General features: G+C 36.2%; 1 pseudogene; it reads left to right on the top strand.

Annotated features, from left to right (window-relative positions):
- Positions 1-497: 497 nt before the first annotated feature.
- LOC145712482 (dnaJ homolog subfamily C member 8 pseudogene) lies at positions 498-1,386 on the top strand (annotated as a pseudogene).
- The last annotated feature ends 3,417 nt before the right edge of the window (positions 1,387-4,803 follow it).

The following is a 4,803-nucleotide window of genomic DNA, read 5'->3' as shown; positions in this document are numbered from 1 at the left end:
ATTCAATGAGATGACTTTGATGATGGTAATATGATTTAGGCATATTTATTCTTTTTTTAAGTTGTTACTTAAATTCCTGTTAATTGACACATACTGTAAGACTAGTTTCAGGTGTACAATATAGTGATTCCACAATCTATACATTTCTCAGTGCTCATTATGATAGGCATACTCTTTTTTAAGTTTTAATCTAAATTCCAGTTAGTTAGCACACCGTGTTATATTAGTTTCAGGTGTATGATATAGTGACTCAACTCTTCCATACACGGACAGGTGCTCATCACAAGTGTACTCCTTCATCCCCATCAGTTATTTCACTCATTCACCCCCCCACCCCCCTCTGGTGACCATCAGTTTGTTCTCTCTAGTTAAAAGAGTCTGTTTCTTGTTTGTGTCTCTATTCCCTTTGCTCTTTGTTTCTTAAGTTCCATATCTGACTGAGATCATATGGTATTTTTATTTCTCTGATTTATTTTGCTTAAGGTTATATTCTCGGGGGAAATGGCGGCTCCAGGAGAGAGCGGGGCTTCGGCTGGCGGAGGGAGCACTGAGGAAGCATTTATGACCTTCTACAGTGAGGTCAAACAAATAGAGAAGAGAGATTCAGTTCTAACATCCAAAAATCAGATTGAAAGATTGGCCCGTCCTGGTTCCTCCTACTTCAATTTGAACCCATTTGAGGTTCTTCAGATAGATCCTGAAGTGACAGATGAAGAAATAAAAAAGAGGTTTCGACAGGTGAAAGAGCGAAAAAAGCAATTAAAGAAGGAAGGAAAACCTACAAATGTGGAGGAGGATGATCCTGAGCTGTTCAAACAAGCAGTATATAAACAGACCATGAAACTCTTTGCTGAGCTGGAAATTAAAAGGAAAGAGAGAGAAGCCAAAGAGATGCACGAAAGGAAGCGACAAAGGGAAGAAGAGATTGAAGCTCAAGAAAAAGCCAAACGAGAAAGGGAGTGGCAGAAAAACTTTGAGGAAAGTCGAGATGGTCGTGTGGACAGCTGGCGGAACTTCCAAGCAAATACAAAGGGGAAGAAAGAGAAGAAAAATCGGACCTTCCTGAGACCACCGAAAGTAAAAATGGAGCAGCGTGAGTGACCACCTAGGGTCGCGGCCACAGAACCTTCCCCCGACTGTCTCCCCTCCTGCTTCGAAGGACTCATTCTCTCTTCCCATTTCCACCCCAACATAGAGTAGTAGTTGCTTTTTAGTCCGTTTTGTTTTCAATACAATTTAATATCGATCAGAGTAATTCTTTTGTACATTGAAATGAGGGGCTCAGTTTAAAATGAAACCTTACCCCACCCCCACCCCTAGACCAACCAGGATTGGAAGGTGCCACCATGGGTGCCGCCTTCTTTTCCCACAGCCCGTAACTTAATGTTTTGTACTTCACTGAATTGTGATGGTTAGAAACCTCGTGTATAGTTTGTGGAAATCATCCAATTAAACATATTGCTTAAAAAAAAAAAAAAGAAAAAAAGGTTATATTCTCTAGCTCCATCCATGTCATTGCAAATGGCAAAATTTCACTCTTTTCTTATGACTGAGTAAATTCCATGATATGCATATAAACTGTATCTTCTTCATTCATCTATTGATAGATATTTGGGCTGTTTTCATAATTTGGCTATTATAAATAATGCTGCTATAAACATAAGGGTGCATGTACCACTTTGAATTAGAGTTTTTGTATTTTGGGGTAAATACCCAGAAGTGCAATTGCTATATCATAGGGTAGTTCTGTTTTTAACTTTTTGAGTAATCTCCATACTATTTTCCACAGTGCACCACTTTGCATTCCCACCAATAGTGCACCAGGTTTCCATTTTCTCAACATCTTCCTCAACACCTGTTGTTTCTTGTGTTGTTGATTTTAGCCATTCTGACAGGTGTGCGGAGACATCTCATTGTAATTTTGATTTGTATTTACCTGATGATAAGCGATGTTGAGCATCTTCTCATGTATCTGTTAGCCATCTGTAGGTCTTCTTTGGAAAAATGTCTATTCATGTCTTCTGCCCATTTTTGAATTGGATTATTTGTTTTTGGGGTGTTGAATTGTATAAGTTATTTAAATATTTCGATTACTAACCCTTTACTGGGTGTGTTTTGCAAGTATCTTCTCCCATTCTGTTTGTTTTGCTGATTGTTTCCTTCGCTGTGTGGAAGATTTTTATTTTGATGTTGTCCCAATAGTTTAGTTTTGCTTTTTTGTTTCCGTTGCCTCAGGAGACATATCTAGTAAGAAGTTGCTACAGGTGTTGTCAAAGAAGTTACTGCCTGTGTTTTCTTCTAAGATTTTTATGGTTTCAGATCTCACATTTAGGTTTTTAATCCATTTTGAGTTTGTTTTTGTGTATGATGTGAGAAAATGGTCCAGTTTCTTCTTTTGCATGTTGCTGTCCAGTTTTCCAAACATGATTTGTTGAAGAGACAACTTTTTCCCATTGTATATTCTTTCCTGCTTTTTAATTGACCATACAATTTTGGGTTCATTTCTAGATTTTCTATTCTCTTCCATTGATCTATATATTTCTTTGTGCCAGTACCATACTGTCTTGATGATTACAGCTTTGTAATGTAACTTGAAGTCCCAAATTGTAATGCCTCCAGCTTTGCTTTTCCTTTTCAAGATTACTTTGGCTATTTGGGGTCTTTTGCGGTTCCATACAAATTTTAGGATTGTTTGTTCAAGCTGTGAAAAATGCTGGTGGTATTTTGATAGGGATTGTATTAAATATGTAGATTTCTTTGGGTAGTATAGCTATTTTAACAATATTTGTTCTTCCAATCCATGTGCATGGAATGTCTTTTCATTTCTTTGTGTAATCCATTTCCATTATATGTTTTATAGTTTTCAGCATACAGATCTTTTCTCTCTCTGGTTAGGTTTATTCCTAGGTATCTCATTTTTTGTGGTACAGTTGTAAATGGGATGGATTCCTTGATTTCTCTTTCTCGCTGGTTCATTATTGCAACAGACTTCTGTACATTGATTTTGTATCCTGTGACTTTACTGAATTCATTTATCAGCTTTAGCAGCTTTTTAATTGCCATTTGGGATAACTTTTATTTCTTTTTGTTGTCTTATTGCTGAGACTAGGACTTCCAGTACTATGTTGAATATCAGTGGTGAGAGTGGACATCCCTATCTTGTTCCTGATGGAGAAGAAAAGCTCTCAGTTTTTCCCCACTGAGGATGATATTAGTTGTGGGTTTTTCATACATGGTCTTTATGATTTTGAGGTATGTTTCCCTAAACCTACTTTGTTGAAGCTTGTTATTGTGAATGGATTTTGTACTTTGTCAAATGCTTTTTCTGAGTGTTTTGAAATGATCATATGGTTTTTACCCTCTTATAGATATGATGTATCATGTTGATTGATTTGCAAATATTGAACCACTCTTACAACCCAGGAATAAATCCCACTGGATCATGGTGAATGATTTTTTTAATGTATTGTTGGATTCCGTTTGCTAGTATTTTCTTGAGGATTTTTGCATCTATGTTCACCAGAAATATTGGCCTGTAGTTCTCTTTTAGTGGAGCCTTTATCTGGTTTTGGTGTCAGGGTAATGCTGGCATCACAGAATTAATTTGGAAGTTTTTTCTTTTTCATTTTCTATTTTTCTTTTCTTTTTTTTGGAATAGTTTGGGAAAAATAGATAACTCTTTTTTAATTTCTTTTATGTTTATTAACTTTTGAGAGACAGAAAGAAAGAGAGCATGAGAAGGGAAGGGACAGAGAGAGAGAGAGGGAGACACAGAATCCGAAGCGGGCTCCAGGCTCTGAGCTGTCAGCCCAGAGTCCAACATAGGGCTCGAACTCATGAACTATGAGATCATGACCTGAGCTGAAGTCAGATGCTTAACCAACTGAGCCACTCAGGTGCCCCTAAATAACTCTTCTTTAAATGTTTGATAGAATTTAGATATGAAGCCATTTGGTTCTGGACTTCTGTTCCTTGGGAGGGTTTTGATTACTGTTATTATTTCAGTGATGGTTATCAATCTTTCAAGTTTTCTAGGAATTTATCCATTTCTTTCAGGTTACCCAATTCATTGGCATATAGTTTTTCATAATATCTCATAATATCATTTTTCTGTAGTGTTGGTTGTTATTTCTCTTCTTATTTGTGATTTTATTTATTTGGGTCCTTTCTCTTTTCTTTTTGGCAGGTATGGCTAGTAATCAATTTTATTAATATTTTTGAGAACCAGCTCCCAGTTTCATTGATCTGTTCTATTGTTTTTTTCTTTTTAGTTTGTATATCATTTATGTATGCTCTAATCTTATTATTTCCTTCATTCTGCTGGCTTTAGGCTTCATTTTTTTGTTCTTTTCCTAGCTCCTTTAGGTATAAGGTTAGGTTGTTTATTTGAGATTTTTCTTGCTTCTTGAGATAGGCCTGTATTTCTATATACTTCCCTTTTAGGACCACGTTTTCTGCATCCCAAAGATTTTGGACTGTTGTGTTTTCATTTTAATTTGTTTCCATTTTTTTTAACTACTTCTTTTGATATTCTGGTTGACTCATTCATTGATGTAGCATGTTGTTTAACTTCCATGTATTTGTGGTCTTTCCAGAATTTTTCTTGTGGTTGATTTCTAGTTTCATAGTGTTGTGGTCAGAAAAGGTGCATGGTATAGCTGCAATCTTCTTGTATTTGTTAAGGGCTTTTTTACGGCCTAGTATGTGATATATTCCGGAGAATGTTTCATGAGGCATATTGTTTTTCTTAACATGATTTATAGTCTTTGCATGATTAGCTTATTTTACTGACTATGCAGCTAC

This window comes from Panthera onca, chromosome D2 (assembly GCF_046562875.1).
Source record: "Panthera onca isolate mPanOnc1 chromosome D2, mPanOnc1 haplotype 2, whole genome shotgun sequence".
Classification (NCBI taxonomy): domain Eukaryota; kingdom Metazoa; phylum Chordata; class Mammalia; order Carnivora; family Felidae; genus Panthera; species Panthera onca.
This window is presented reverse-complemented; position numbering and strand designations above follow the sequence as displayed.